The 17,167-nt window shown below is 38.5% G+C and overlaps 1 protein-coding gene across 1 annotated transcript in view; it reads left to right on the top strand.

Annotated features, from left to right (window-relative positions):
• The first annotated feature begins 6,058 nt into the window (after positions 1 to 6,058).
• The window catches only part of LOC120021726 (tight junction protein ZO-2-like), a 40,443-nt gene continuing 29,334 nt past the window's right edge, over positions 6,059 to 17,167 (top strand). The window contains exon 1 of the mRNA XM_038965569.1: positions 6,059 to 6,193. The gene's annotated coding sequence lies outside the window, so the exon portion shown is untranslated. The remainder of the gene's footprint in view (positions 6,194 to 17,167) is intronic.

The raw sequence follows: 17,167 nt of genomic DNA on the forward strand, positions 1-17,167 counted from the left end.
TTTCTCACCGATCTACAAACAATACCCCAGAATGACAGTGAAAACATGTTTTTAGAAATGTTTGCAAATGTATTAAATTAAATACAGAAATATCTCGTTTACATAAGTATTCACACCCCTGAGTCAATACTTTGTAGAAAGAAGTACCTTTGGCAGCAAATACAGCTGTGAGTCTTTCTGCGTAAGTCTGAGAGCATGTGCCTATTATTATTTTCAAAATTCTTCATGCTCTGTCATATTGGTTGTTGATCATTGCCTGACAACCATTTTCAGGTCTTGCCATAGATTTTCAAGTACATTTAAGTCAAAACTAACTTGGCTACTCAGGAACATTCACTGTCTTTTTGGTAAGCAACTCCAGTGTAGATTTGGCCTTGTGTGTTAGGCTATTGTCCTGCTGAAAGGTGAATTCCATTCCCAGTGTCTGGTGGAAAGCATATTTTGCCTGTGCTTACGATTTTGCCTGTGCTTAGCTCCATTACCTTTCTTTTGATCCTGAAGAACTCCCCCGTCCTTAACAATTACAAGCATATCCATAACATGATGCAGCCACCAACCACTATGCTTGAAAATATGGAGAGTGGTCCTCAGTAATGCTTTGTATTGGATTTGCCCCAAACATAATACTTTGTATTCAAGACAAAAAGTGAATTGCTTTGCCACATTTTTTCTCAGTATTACTTTAATGCCTTGTTGCAAACTGGATGCATGTTTTGGAATATTTGTATTATGTACGGGCTTCCTTCTTTTCACTCTCTAAATGAGGTTAGTGTTGTGGAGTAACTACAACATTGTTGATCCATCTTCAGTTTTCTCCTATCACAGCCATTAAACTCTGTTTTTAAAGTCACCATTGGCCTCATGAGGAAATCCATGAAGAGTTCCTTTCTCTCCAGCAACTGAGTTAGGAAGGACGCCTGTATCTTTGTAGTGACTGGGTGTATTGATACACCATCCAAAGTGTAATTAATATCTTCACCATGCTCAAAGGGATATTCAACGTCAGTTTTTATTTTTTATAATAGGTGCCCTTTGCGAGGCAATGGAAAACCTCCCTGATCTTTGTGGTTGTATCTGTGTTTGAAATTCACTGCTCGACTGAGGGACCTTACAGATAATTGTATGTGTGGGGTACAGAGATAAGGTAGTCATTAAAAAATCATGTTAAGGCACAATTGTGAGTCCATGCAACTTATTATGTGACTTGTTAAGCACATGTTTACTGCTAAACTTATTTAGGTTTGCCGTTATTGTGTGTAGGCCAGCGACAAAACAAAATGTAATCAATTTTAAACAACATGTAATCAAGTTTAAATTCAGGCTGTAACACAGTTGGGGTGTGAATACTTTCTGAAGGCAATAAGTCCTATCATCAATTATACTATTTAGGCCTACAAAGCATTTGCAAATTCATCAACAGTTATTGTTTCAATTCAACCCAGGGTTCAATTTAGATCTTTGGTTGAGATGGAGACGTGAATCCAACATATCAATTTGTAGACAAACTGGAAATGAATTACAACACAACCAAATATCAACATTTTGAAGGAGATCTTCTGCTTGGATAGTTCCATCTGTGCCACTGACTTAGTCTGGCTTGAAATCTAGTTTGTCTACAAATTAATATGTTGGATTAACATCTCTGTCTCAACCAAAAATCTAAGTTTAAGAATAGGACTAAATCAAATTAAACTTTAAATGCACTTTAAATAAAAGTTTGATTTAGTCCTATTCTTTAACTTTGATTCTTGGTTGAGATGGAGACGTGAATCCAACATATCATTAATTTGTAGACAAACTGGGAATAAAGCCAGACTGGGTCATTGGCACAAAGATACATCTCCTTCAAATATTGATATTTGGTTGCGTTGACAACCAAACACAAATAGCCTATTAACGTGTCGACAAGTTAACAAATTATCAATTGGATTCACGTCTCCAAATGAACCAAAAATAAACGTTTAAGAATAGGATTATGCCAGTTGCTCAGATTAATGTATCCAAGGATTAGATACCCTTTAAATGTTGATATTTGGCTGCGTTGTCAACCAAACACAATTCAATAATACTTTTCTAATACAGTCAATAGCCTAAAGTTAATGCTATCTTACAAACTAATGTAACAGTATTTATTCAACTTTAAAATGAGTAACACATCCATTGCTACATTTTGAGGTTAGCCTACTGTAACTATAACTGTCTTCTGTAATCATAGAAAGCATGCATGTTCAAGGTGGCATGCAAAGGTCTGTGGAGATCTTCAGAATTGCTATAATAATCTGTGCAGAATCTCAAACATCATTGATCACTTGCACTATGTACTTTTAATATAATCTCAACTGCAATCCAGGTCATTTGGTTGTGCTATTAGATTATGTGATAACACATTAAGTTGTTGTATAAATAAAAAATATCTGACATTGTATTCCCATTTGAACTTTGTACTTTTAAATGATTGAAAGCATAGTGACAACACATTGGGAATTCAACAAACATCTGGCTGTCTTTTTGAGTGGCTGAATAAAGGTTAAAATCTCAATGGTCAATGTCTCAACCAAATAAAACCCAAATTTCCATGTTGAAATTATGTGGTGTGCCCAGTGGGTCCTCACCCTGATTGTACACCGCACCACTTCATATACACCAGACCTCACCCACTCCTTATCCACCTTAGCACCCTTATACCTTTCAAGGCTCACCCCTTGATGGAACCAACAGTTTGTTCTGTTAGACAGTGATGGAGTTATTTATCTCTGTTGTCCATTGTAACTCTTCCCACTGTCTCCTCAGTAATAAGCATTGTGACTCCAGTGCAAATGTGGTCCTGGATGACACTGTCCCCTCTCCCCATACCCAGGGCAGCCCAGACTCTACGCAATGTCTACTTGGTGGGTGTACAAGATACACTATGCATTTAGTTAGGAGCCATTATCTGTTTAATAGTGTCTATGACATCATCACTTCTGCTTGTCTCTATGATATCATAAATATTCCATGCCCTTTGTAAGGTCAATGATTGTGTCGCTCTGTGACATCATCGCTAACTTAGCTCCTATGTATGACATCACTAAGATGTATTTAGACATTTTCCATATATGTCCTTTTCAATGTCTGTCTCTGACATCATCAGCATCATTTTTTGTTCTTCTCTATTACCAATCCTCTCTGTGAAATCCCTGTTTGTTTGGTAATCTATGACATCGCCAACATCTCCTCTCTGTTACATCTCTGATTCTCAACCTCTTATGTTCTAGTGAAGACGGGTGGAAGAAGATGAAAAGTCCCTTCCCACAGCATCACTAAATAGATAATGATCTCTTTAAGCATCAACTGCACATAAAAACGCTATTATGACAGTGCCCTAATACAGACTGTCCTGCCTTTTGAACTCATGACCTGCACTGTAAAGCACCTTTCTCCTGCTACCGTACACTTTGCTGCTACTTTAAAATCAGGGACAATCCTAAGGTTTTCGAATGGAGATTACTAGCAACAGTCACCTTGTGGAACATGCCAAATCACTTCTATTCAATGCTTCTCTAGCAAAGCTCTATTTGTATGCACATCCATGTGATTGATTATGGATTTTAATGTTGAAATATCACTAATAACAATGTTCAAATCTCTGAGGCTGGATTCCTGAAAAATTAAATCTGTAAATGTTATTTGATTAAATAGGAAGCATTAAAAAAAAAATATATACATGCATAAAGATACAGAATTTAATGAAAATAAATGTAGAATAGTACAAGAAAATACTGTATTGAGCAAATGCTTTAGTTACATGACATACTTTTGAGACCCCATAAATCAACCCATTAAGTCACATCACAATCAGTGCAGTAGACATTGGACACCAGGGAACACACAATGTAGTGGGGACTTAAGGCTCGCACACATCGCACCGAATGTGGTTCTAGCGTTCGTCTGCCAATCGTTCAGCACGCATGTGTTTTAGGGACCACCCGCTGTACATGTCCGACTGCCAAAAAAATTCTGCCGATTCTACATGTAAAATTGATTCGCAGTCGTTTCGCAAATTACATTCAGACATGCTAAATAGTCCTACTCTTGGCCAGCAAACGCTATCGGTGTGTCTGAACCCTTAGTTGCCAATCAATGTTCCATGAATTGAATTAGTCAAGATTGTAAAACAATGTCATGGTGAAAGAATACCATCGAAGGCTTATGTTATGTAGCTAAAGACATGTGATTATGCCATATCACGAAGTGTCTTCCTTTCACGATCACACATTTTATAATGCATTTCATATAGGTGTAGGCCTATTAATGATCAGTCATGATTGCACATTTTATTTGTTTTAAAATTATGTATTTCAAGATCAAATGTTTTTTTTTTAATGTACAGTTGGCATAATATGTATATTGTATTTTAAAATAATTAGTCTTCTATAAATATAATTTGTCGGTCAAATAAAATCTGATTTTATGCAGTAGAATTGTATGTATCCATCTCTAAATTCTCCATCCCTTAAAGGATCGCATTATCATTGCCATGCCCATAAATGATCAATAGGGGGCACAATGTGTATAGAATTACTGATCTCTGTTTCTTTCCTCATCGAGGATTATGTTATGATAGATGCAAACGCTATCAATATTCCATATAGAAGCTTTTCAGTGAAAACTAAACATAGAAAATATATACATTTTATCTGTTCATGTAAGTGAGTTTAAAAAACATGGGCTTGAATGGGGACTCCCGTTCTATTAATTCTATCAAGGCTATCAACATATCTGTGTATTTTTTATCCTATCAGATAACTGAAATTCAGATAGATAATCTTAGAAAAACTGGGCCCTGGTGATTCACAGCCAAGTCCTCCTGGGTCACGGCTTAAGAATGGGCTGTTGTGGCTTCAAAAGTTGTTTTCATTATCTGGAGATGTACAGGAAAATTCAAAAGGCTTCTGGTGGATCACAGTTTGGAGACCACTACATTTATACACATCAGGGAATCTCACTATTACACTCTTCTATGGACATTGCAGGCCAATGCAATCAATATACCCTGTTTGAAAACAATGAACCCATCCATGATTTTCAAATGCAGAAACGCAACAGCTGACATCAAGGAAACATACAACAGGCTATCAACATACAGTGCATTCGGAAAGTATTCAGACCTCTTGACTTTTCCCACATTTTGTTACATTACAACCTTATTCTAAAATTGATTAGTTTTTTACACCTCATCAGTCTACACACAATATCACATAATGACAGAGCAAAACGTTTTTTTTTTTTTTTTTTTGCATTTGTATTAAAAATAAAAATCTGATCACATTTACATAAGTATTCAGACCCTTTACTCAGTCATGTGTTGAAGCACCTTCAATTGAAGCACCAAATCAATTGAATTTAACCACAGGTGGAATCCAATCAAGTTGTAGAAACATCTCAAGGACGATCAATGGAAACAGGATGCACCTAAGCTCAATTTCGAGTCTCATAGCAAAGGGACTGAATACTTACGTAAATAAGATATTTCAGTTTTTTATTTTTAATATATTTGCAAACATTTCTAAAAACCTGTTTTCACTTTGTCATTATGGGGTATTGTGTGTAGATTGATGAGGGGGCAAAAATGTTTGCCCAAACAGCAATCAATCCAGGAGTAGAAGCACTGAATCAAAATTGTAGCCTATTGATAACATGTCGGTAGGGGTGCTATTAGTTGAGAAAAAATGGTGAGTGGATGATGAGTTTCCTTTTATGTTTCACTTCCCAGGTATGATTCATGCAGTTTCAGTGTGGATTAGGCCCTACTTTGAATTATAAGGAGTGTGTGATTGGCAGGAGTAAGTAGGCTTTGTCTTACCTTACATATTAATGAGCTGACATTCAGTTTCTGTACAATTCACTGGGGAGTGTGGACATCCTAACGGTAAGTGGGCTATATAAGTGTACATTTGAGGGGTGACTCATGCCCTTCGGCGGAACTGAACTCACCTACGAATGGTCACGTGGTAGTCTACAGCGCGTGCGTGACTCACCTGCAGTTTCAACGCCACGCCCATACCTGCAAAAACCAGGAAACGCAAAGGATTGCCGCAAAACGAATTGCTTTTTTTCTTACTTCAAAACTCTCCTTCTGCTGGTGTACTATCATATTCGGTTTTTAATTGTGGTTTTCCATCGCAAACGACCAAATATCCAGAATTTCTATTAGGTAAGTCAAACTTCGAAACTGCCTTTCGTAACGTAGTATATAATCTCAGTTTGCTTCTCTTGCCTTATTTGGGTATTGACCATTGTTCACAGTAGCCATATCATTCGTTATTCGTTATTTCTAAAGTAAAACATCAAACTTCTGAAAATATAGTACAATTATAACTGATCAGGCATGGGCGGCCTCAGTGTTTGTCCTTTGTAGCCCATTCACGAGGGCTATTATGTTACAGAAACGTCACGATTTGGCCTACATTCTGAGGAGGCCTCAACTCAATGTTACTAACTTACTGAACCATTTCCATTTGTTTATGTCTAGTAGTTGACCTATTCATCCACTCTTGCTTTTTGGGGTATCCAAAAAGAGAATTATTATACTGATTATAATTCTGTAAATATTAACTGGTGTCTTTGAGTGTGGCTATGGGTGTTTCTAGCCCTTGATCGTGACTCAGTGCCGTTGTGTTACACACACAAGTCATTGGATGAAAGCTTCTTCTGTATGGGGGAGTTTGCCGATGCACATTAACGCGCATTGCTTGCGTTACGTTTTGGAAGCATAAGTATGGAACCAGATAGTACGTTCAACCTTTTGGCAGCTATCGTTAGGATAGTAAGAAAAGGCATGCATGAATTGTCAATGTGAAATTGAATCAGTGAACATACAAACACCATGTTACGATTACGGACTTAGATTTTAGTCTTGAACAAATCTTGCGTTGCAATTCTGACGTACAATAATACTTTTCAGAGTTTTGTCAGTTTCATCTCACCAACAACAAAAAATGTACACCAAACGGCCTGTGAGGAGTGCTACAAGTATAAACCTGTTGAGGACAGAGGGCGCTGTTTTCACTTTGGGGGAAAAATCGTGCCCAATTTAAACGGCCTCGTACTCAATTCTTGCTCGTACAATATGCATATTATTATTACTATTGGATAGAAAACACTCTCTAGTTTCTAAAACCGTTTGAATTATATCTGTGAATAAAACAGAACTCCTTTTGCAGCAAACTTCCTAACAGGAAGTGGAAAATCTGAAATCGATGCACTGTTCTAGGGCCTGCCTATTAAAGTCCTTGATATTTATTAGTTTAGATGCACTTCATACGTCTTCCACTAGATGTCGACAAGCAGTGAGAGAAGAAATTGAGTGTGTAACTTGATCTGGGCTCGAATAATAGCTCTTGGCATGACGTGTCACCAGTTTCCTGTTTTCTGGAGAGCGCGAGAAGGGACCTGGATTTGCCTTCTGATAAGCTGTCGTTATGGACGACTAATATCTCCGGCTTTGATTTTATTTGATACATGTGACAATATCATCGTAAAGTATGTTTTTTCAATATAGTTTAATCAGATTATTGAAATTGTTTCGGGAGTTTTGCCGTGTTCCGTTCTCTGAGTTTGTTGACATGGAGATATTCGTGCCACTTGGCAAGTGTGCTTGCTAAATCGAGAGGGAAAAAGGCTGTTCTAAAACCAAACAACGATTGTTCTGGACAAAGGACCCCTTGTACAACATTCTGATGGAAGATCAGCAAAAGTAGGACCCATTTTATGATGTTATTTCATATATCTGTCGTACATGTGAACTAGTCGTTTGCGCCCAGAGTTTGGGCACTCTCTCGCTATACCTAAGCTGGATGTCGTAATGAAGTTATTTTTAGAATTCTAACACGGCGATTGCATTAAGAACTAGTGTATCTATCATTTCCTATACAACATGTATTTTTTAGTTATGTTTATGAATAGTTATTTGGTCAGAATATGTGTGTCAGAAAAAGTGTCAGAAAAATATCCGGACGTTGTGGGAAAAAGATGCTACGTTAGCACAATGTATAACCACTGATTTCAGCTCTAAATATGCACATTTTCAAACAAAACATAAGTGTATGTATAACCTGATGTTATAGGACTGTCATCTGATGAAGCTTATCAAGGTTAGTCAAAAATTATATATCTTTTGCTGGTTTATTCGCTATCGCTAACGTGCCTATTGCTATCGCTAACGTGCCTTGATGAATGAATGCGGTAGTGTGGTAGGCTATTGTAGTAAGCTAATATAATGCTATATTGTGTTTTCGCTGTAAACCACTTAAAAAATCGGAAATATTGGCTGGATTCACAAGATGTTTGTCTTTAATTTGCTGTACACCATCGATTTTTCAGAAATGTTTTATGATGAGTATTTAGGTATTTGACGTTGGTGTCTGTAATTACTCTGGCTGCTTCGGTCCTATTTGTGACGGTAGCTGTGATGGTAGCTGCAATGTAAAACTGATTTATACCTCAAATATGCACATTTTTCGAACAAAACATAGATTTATTGTATAACATGTTATAAGACTGTCATCTGATTAAGTTGTTTCTTGGTTAGTTTGGTTGGTTCTTGGTTAGTTAGGTTGGCTTTGTGCATGCTACCTGTGCTGTGAAAAATGTCTGTCCTTTTTTGTATTTGGTGGTGAGCTAACATAAATATATGTGGTGTTTTCGCTGTAAAACATTTTAAAAATCGGACATGTTGACTGGATTCACAAGATGTGTATCTTTCATTTGCTGTATTGGACTTGTTAATGTGTGAAAGTTAAATATTTCTAAAAAATATCTTTTGAATTTCACGCTCTGCCTTTTCAGTGGAATGTGGGAGGAGTTCCGCTAGCGGAACGCCAGAGCCAGACAGGATAACACAGTAAAAAAAATGTAAATGGTCAGGGAAAGAGGTATCCTGCCTGTTTCAAAGTTAAAAGTCTCTATTACTCCTCAGTTGAGTTTTCTTCACATTTAGGTTGCTAATGTAATGGATTTGTTGGCCAAGTCTAGATAGCACTAGCTGTATTATGCCTACAACAGTGAAGTTTCATTCCGCTAGGTGTATCTCTACAGACGTGGACATCCCCATGCATGCATCTTATCAAAATATGACTAATTCAATATTGCACCATCCCATTCTCTGGGCTCTTTCTGCAATCTTAACCAGTAGTATATACCAGGAATAACGAAACAGAACATAATAGATATTTGGTGAATATATGAATTATGTATGACCACTGGAGTCTTTGCCACTCAAAATATTGAAAAAAAAAATTATATTTTGACATTTATTTCATCACTCAATCTTGCCAAAGCATATTCTGTAGGAGGGGTTAATATGAATTTAAAATCATTTTACATGATTTGTATGAATCGGGCCATGAACATACGGCCTTCGAAATGAACTAGGGAGAGGTTCAACAGAGGCTATGTCTGGCATAAACTTATTCCCACACTTTACAATAAGTCTGTTGCAGTGGTCTTAGGTAGTCTCCGTATAGGCTATTCCCTCCATCGTGACACTGCTGCCCAGTTGAAGAGCTTGTTATCTGCTTGCAGCAGCACCATGCGCCTTTGGAAAAGCACCCCTCAGCCTCAGAATATGCCCTTCTAGAGGCATGCAGCCATAGTCATTATACCCTAATGTAGGCCTACTAGCCATAAAAAGTGCAGAGCATGCATGGTGTGTGCGTCTCATATTCCAACATTTTAACATTTAATTCATCCTCCATTTAGTTTAGTATGTCATTCATTCTGTAATTTGCCTGAGTTGCAATAGGAACTAAATCAAAGAGAATAGAACAGTCTTATCCATTTGTTTATTGAAATCCATGTGTGTATTCAAAATCATCTAAATTCTGCAAAGGTCTTTAGCCAATCATTTTAACAATTCAATGTTTAATTTAGGCCTATCCAAATAAAATAGGACTTCAACTTTTAGGTATTGCAATTTAGGCTATCATTTGGGGTACTGGTGTCTTGTGGAGTAATTTTAACTATATTTGTGTTTTATAACTGTTTTTATAGGCTTCCCCTTAAAAAGAGGTCCTAGCTCACAGGCCTCAAAATAAATAGCTTTGTGAGTAGTGCGTGACCCTAGGGTGGCAACACATTCTAATTGATTTCAATGGGTCTTTCTCCATTCTGATTGTTTTATACTGTTCAATTCAACTTCAACCAAAAATAATTTTTCATACATTTCCTGCACTCATTTGAGAATTTCCACACTGCCACGTAGGGCTGCATGATATAGGCAAAAAAAATCTAGGCCTTATTTTCTAACACATGGGTGAACTGTTGGGATCATGGAACTAGAATGATTATTCTAATTTTATAGTTACAATATAATAGTGGGCACTTTGAATAGTGTTTGACATGATAATGATTGAAAATGCCAGGGAGGAGTTATTGTGATAGGGTAGGAAACAGTGTTGATAAGAGTTTCCTAGGGGAACCAATAATCTTTGGCCACATTGAATGATTTCACTTGGCTACATGAAGTAGCTAACATTCTTTCTTTGCGTATTCGGCTTTGATTTAGAAGATACTGTTGCACAAACAACATGCTGATTTAGGTCTACACCATCACTGGTATTATCAGGCTGTATAGCTAATTACATTTGCTCTGACTCTATACATTTTATTAGCTAGCCAGCTAACTAGCGATTAGCATTGGTGGCTAACAAGATTTAGGCCCAACTTCCTAAGAAAAGACAAACTAGCTGTTTTGCAGATGTAAGAAACACAAACAAATAGTGTAATTTATAGAACACTAGTGAATTTATATTAAGAAGCAAAGTGAAAACTGCATCATTGTCATCAATATTGTTGCATGTGCTAGACTGAACGCAAGTGTCTCAGTCTGGAACAACAAATGCTCTTGAGTGCCGGGGCGGGACTAGGTCTGTGTGGAAAAAGAGGCTGGAGAGAGATGACTTAAGTAGCAAAGTAAACTATAAAAATGAACGTTACACACAGTGTATTACATTTTAACAAACCAAACATTCAAATAGTGTTAGAGGGTAAAGTAAAAACCCAAACCGGTTCGTGCATCAATACTGGTATATCGTAAAAATACGGAATACCGCCCAGCCCTAGAGTATTTGGCTGTTTTGACTTCCAGGGCCAATTCCCCTTTTTAACAGAACATCAAATCAAACTGTATTCGTCACATGCGCCGAATACAACAAGTGTAGACCTTGGACTATAAGGAGTAATGTTAGACTCCTTTAGTCCATTTATTGGGCTATGGGTATGTCTAACCCAAAGCACCGAGACCTTATTCAGAATAGCAAATCCCAGTCAAAACATCCCTTTGTGATAAGGTTCACAACAACCATGTGGAGAAGAGATATATTGAGATATATCATCTCCTTTTACTCCATTTCATTATTTCAGTCTACATGCCCAGACTGTTTGTAAGAACTGAATGTATGTTTTAATGTGAGGCCTTCTTTGATCGGAGTCATGACCAGTTCTGAATGCTGCAGGTTTAGGCATTTGTTTTACAATGAGATTCATCACCATTCATCGTGATTGTAGTATCTGGGATCTACATCTGTTTATATTCGTTACTATGCAGTTACTAAGCAGTGATGTATTACGGCAGTGTTACGTTACTACACCTAATAGGAAATGCACATGCGCACCATGGTGCCGCGAACTGTAGAGCTCGAGAGGTTTTGACTAAACGAAAACTAACTGTACTCCCGTCTCCTGCCTGGTCATTTCTCCACAACACAAATATTACAATGGCAATGAGGTGATTAAACTTCTTTAACGGACATTGCTTGAAGACATTCTTCCCTTCAAAATAATTATGTAATTCGTCAGTTTTTTATTTTCTTTCGCCAGTAAAAAAGGCTAAGCACTGCTAGTAGGTACAGTGTTCAGGAGCTGCCAAGTAGCAAGACTATTGGAGTCCAGAATAGCGACACTGCCCTCTGGTGGTTAAATAAAAAAAACTGTCATTGAACTGGAGAGCACCCACAAATATCTCAGAGCTGAGGTCATTTTTGGGGCTCCTGAACTATTACGGAAAGTTTGTGGCAAACTTGTCCACATTGTTGCATCCGCTTCACCAACTGCTGCAGGCTGATACAAAGTGGAATTGGTCCCCACAATGCGAAGAAGCATTCAAGACTTGCAAACAGCATCTGCTAAAGAGTAAGTGGCTTGCCCACTACAACACAGAGATGAAGCTGAGACTCGCGTGTGATGCATCTCCATACGGAGTAGGAGCCGTCATCTCACATGTTCTATCGTCAGGTGAAGAACACCCTATTGCATTTGCATCACGGACTCTATTACCAAGTGAGAAAAATGATGCTCAAATTGAGAAAAAAGCCCTGAGCATAATATTCGGAGTGAAGAAGTTTCACAAATACCTCTACGGAAGGAAGTTCCAACTGCTGACCGATCACAAGCCTCTGTTGGCCATCCTTGGAACAAATCAGCTATACCAACCCTTGTTGCACTTCGAATGCAACGTTGGGCTCTGATATTGTTAGCCTACGACTACGAGATTGAGTACAGACGATCCAGTGATCACGCAAATGCAGATACACTATCAAGACTACCATGCAATAGTGACTCCGACAGTGAAGATGATAGAGCAGTCCTCCAGATCTCTCTCTTTGACGAACTGCCCATACTTACTTCAGACATAGCAGAGGAAACGAGGAAAGATCCAGTGCTTTCCAAAGTCTTGGACTTAACATTAGGCGGTTGGCCAAATTTCGTAAATGACGATAACCTTCGTCCATTCATCGACAAGAAAGACCAGTTGTCCACTGATCAAGGATGTGTTCTGTGGGGATCAAGGGTGGTGGTACCTCACACATTCCAGAGGAGACTGCTATCTGACCTGCATGAGGGACATCCAGGGATAACTCGAATGAAAGCACTCGCTCGCAGTTATCTGTGGTGGCCTGGACTGGATCAGGACATTCAACAGCATGTAGGCCACTGCTCACCTTGTGAAGCTGTTCACAACAAGCCTGCTGCTGCACCTCTTCATCCATGGTACTGGGCTGCTACACCTTGGGAACGCATCCACGTGGATTCCGCCGAGATTGACAAGCAACATTTCCTTGTTGTCGTCGATGTCCATTCCAAGTGGATGGAAGTGTTCCCTACTCAACTGACCACAGCTGAGAAGACCATCAATCTTCTCAGACACCTGTTGGCATCCTTTGGACTAGTCAAGGAGCTCGTATCGGACAATGGCCCTCCTTTCACTTCAAACGATTTTGAAATGTTTCTCAAGAACAACGGAGTAAGGCACATCCTTACCATCCGGCATCAAACGGAACAGCGGAGAGAGCCGTGCAAACCTTTAAGAAGGCCTGGACTAGACTCGAGGTTCAGTCTTACCATAACACACCACACACAGTAACGGAATGTACACCAGCTGAACTGTTTGAGACGCCAACCACGTACCCACCTGACATTGTTGAAACCAGACTTGTCAAGCACTGTGGCAAAGCACCAGCTACAGCAGAAGAAAGCTCATGACAGACACTCAAAGACTGTCAGAGAATTCAAAGAGGGAGAGAGGGTGATGGTACGTGATTTCAGACACCCCAAGCGCCTGTGGAACTCAGGTGTGATCTTGCAACGCAGAGGACCTTTGACTTACCAAGTCCAAATTGGTCATCGCCATGTCAACGTTCATGTGGATCATCTGCTACGGTCCAACGCCCCAGCAGAGACACGCCGAGAGAACAAGAACAATAACGACCCCCAGGACTATTCTCCTGACTGTGGACGTACGGGAGAGACAGAGCATGACCTTCCACCCGAACCTGGCCCACCACCGGAAGCCCAGGAGGAGCAGAGATATCCTATTCGACAGCGAAGGGCACCTCAAAAGCTTGACCTGTGAGTTGAGCTGTTTAAGGAGGTAACAGACAGTAAAACAAACAAAAACTTTAATATGTCCTAGATAAAAGGAAAGAAAAATGACATTACCTGGGTTAGTTATTAGGATACAAACTCCATCTTTGGTTAGAATAATCCCACGGATTTGTGCTGGGCTCAAAGTCTGCTTCAACCCAGTAGTTGAAAGATGTTTAAGAATGCATTGTTCAGATATTGCATTAGTAGTTCCCTAACATTTACCTTGTTCTCTGGGAGTTAAACACTATGGGGGAGGAGTGTAGTATCTGAGATCTACATCTGTTTATATTAGTTACTATGCAGTTACTAAGCAGTGATGTATTACGGCAGTGTTACGTTACTACACCTAATAGGAAATGCACCATGGTGCCGCGAACTGGAGAGCACGAGAGGTTTTGACTAAACGAAAACTAACTGTACTCCCGTCTCCTGCCTGGTCATTTCTCCACAACACAAATATTACAGTTATAGCTTCAGCTTTACTATCTGTGTGCATTCATTTACTAAATTATTTCCTAAAATCACTGCACGCTTTACTTAGATTAGTTCTCAACTGTGGGATGTTGACTGTCTCAGTGATTATTCAGGGTCAGGGACATCATTACGTTAACTGGTCTCAAAGCATTTTGTATTATTCTGTACGTAAATCCGAGTCACTCCATTTATCCTGAACAAAAATATAAATGCAACAATTTCAGCGTTTTTATGGGGTGGCAGGTAGCCTAGTGGTAAGAGCGTTGGACTAGTAACCGAAAGGTTGCAAGATCGAATCCCGAGCTGACAAGGTAAAAAATCTGTCGTTCTGCCCCTGAACAAGGCAGTTAACCCACTGTTCCTAGGCCGTCATTGAAAATAAGAATTTGTTCTTAACTGGCCTGCCTAGTTAAATAAAGGTACAGAAATAAATAAGGAAATCCATCAATTGTAATACATTCTTTAGGCCCTAATCTATGGATTTCCCATCACTGGGAATACCGATATCCATCTGTTGGTCACAGATGCCTTTAAAAAAATAAAATAAATAGGGGCTAGGATCAGAACCAGTCAGTCATTTGGTGTGACCACCATTTGCCTCATGCAACACGACACATCTCCTTCACATAGAGTTGATCAGGCTGTTGAATGTAGCATGTGGAATGTTGTCCCACTCCTCTTCAATGGCTGTGCGAAGTTGCTGGATATTGTTGGGAACTGGAACATACTGTCGATCCAGAGTATCCCAAATATGCTCAATGGGTGACATGTCTGGTGAGTATGCAGGCCATGGAAGAACTGGGACATTTTCAGCTTCAAGGAATTGTGTACAGATCCTTACGACATGGGGACGTGCATTATCATTAACCCTTCACCTAACCCTTTTAGCCAACCTTAACCCTTCACCTAATCCTTTTAGCTAACCCTAACCATTTAACCTATCTAACGTTAGCCACCTAGCTAGACTTAATAACATATTGTATGTTTTGCAAATTTGTAACATATAATACAAATTGTATTTCGTAACATACCCACAAATTAATACATATCATACTAAATTGAGTCTTGTTTTTACGTACAGAATAATACAAAATGCTATTAAACCAGGTTGCATTACAGTAGGCAAAAAGTCTCTCTCACTCAGACATATTTGTGATTGGCATGTGTCTCCATCTAGCATATGCATTCCAAATACAGTGAGCTCCAAAAATATTGGGACAGTGACACATTTTTGTTGTTTTGGCTCTGTACTCCAGCACTTTGAATTTGAAATGATACAATGACTTAAGTTAAAGTGCAGACTGTTAGCTTTAATTTGACTGTATTTTCATCCATATCGGGTGAACCGTTTAAAAATTACAGCACATTTTGTACATAGTCCCCCCATTTTAGGGGTCCCAAGGAATTGGGACAAATAATTTTCGTATTTATTTACCCTTTTTAACTAGGCAAGTCAGTTAAGAACACATTCTTATTTACAATGATGGCCTATCAAAAGGCCTCCTGTGGTCCAAAGTTAGTTATTTGGTCCCGTATTCCTAGCACCCAATGCTTGTGACTCTACAACCTTGTTGGATACATTTGCTGTTTGTTTTGATTATTTTGTGCCCAATAGAAATGAATGGTAAATAATGTATTGTGTCATTTTGGAGTCACTTTTTTTGTAAATAAGAATATGTTTCTGAACACTTCTACATTAATGTGGATGCTACAATGATTGTGGATAGTCCTGAGTGAATCGTGAGTAATGATGAGTGAGAGTTACTCACAAATATCCTATTCCCAAGACATGCTAACCTTTCACCATTACAATAACGTTGTGGAGGGAGGCAGGGTTTGTATGCCTCTAACTTTCTGATTCATTCAGGATTATCTGTAATCATGGTAGAATCTACATTAATGTAGAAGTTTTTAAAAACGTTTTTCTTTACAAGATAAGTGACTCTAATATGACACAATACATTATATACCATCCATTTCCATTGGGCACCAAATAATCTGAAACACAACCAAAACAAACAGCAAATCATTCAATCCAACAAATTTGTGGAGTCACAAGCTTGATGTAGTCATTGCGTGCTAGGTATATGGGACCAAATACTTAACTTCACATTTTAAGTGAATTTGGGTGAAACCGACTGGGATAAAACAACTCGCAAGTAGACAAATTCAATAGCTACCTATTTAGAAATCACTTAGTACAGCAGAATGAACTCAGTTAAAGGGATACTTTGGGATTTTGGCAATGAGGCCTTTTATCTACTTCCCCAGAGTCAGATGAACTTGTGGATACAATTTTAATGTCTCTGTGTTATGTCAGTTTATAGACCCGATGCCAAGGTATTGGGACATCAAAAAACTGTCCCTAATTGATTTTAATTTTATACGGTATTGCTGTCAAACCTTTTGACTTCAAGTGAAACTGATTTATTTTTATACTAACCATTTTAAGCCATTTATGATATTTATTGGCAGGCAGACAGACTAATTGTCTCTTCCAATTTTGTGGCAGAATAGTGATGAGTTGGTTATAATTTTGTATTGAGCATACACATCCATTAAGACGGTCTTTACACTTGTGCACGTGCCACTGACTACATGGATTCGTATTAGGAATATATTTCATGAGATTACTATAAAGAACTTATTCTATGTATTAAGCTGTTCTGGAAAAAAGTAAGTGTTATAAATTTGAATTCTAGTCATCAGTCAGCACAGTGGTAGCATCATTCATGCTCTTTATCCCTTAGACTGTGCCTGCTGTCTGGATGATGCACAATGCAAAGCAATT

This window comes from Salvelinus namaycush, chromosome 26 (assembly GCF_016432855.1).
Source record: "Salvelinus namaycush isolate Seneca chromosome 26, SaNama_1.0, whole genome shotgun sequence".
Lineage (NCBI taxonomy): Eukaryota > Metazoa > Chordata > Actinopteri > Salmoniformes > Salmonidae > Salvelinus > Salvelinus namaycush.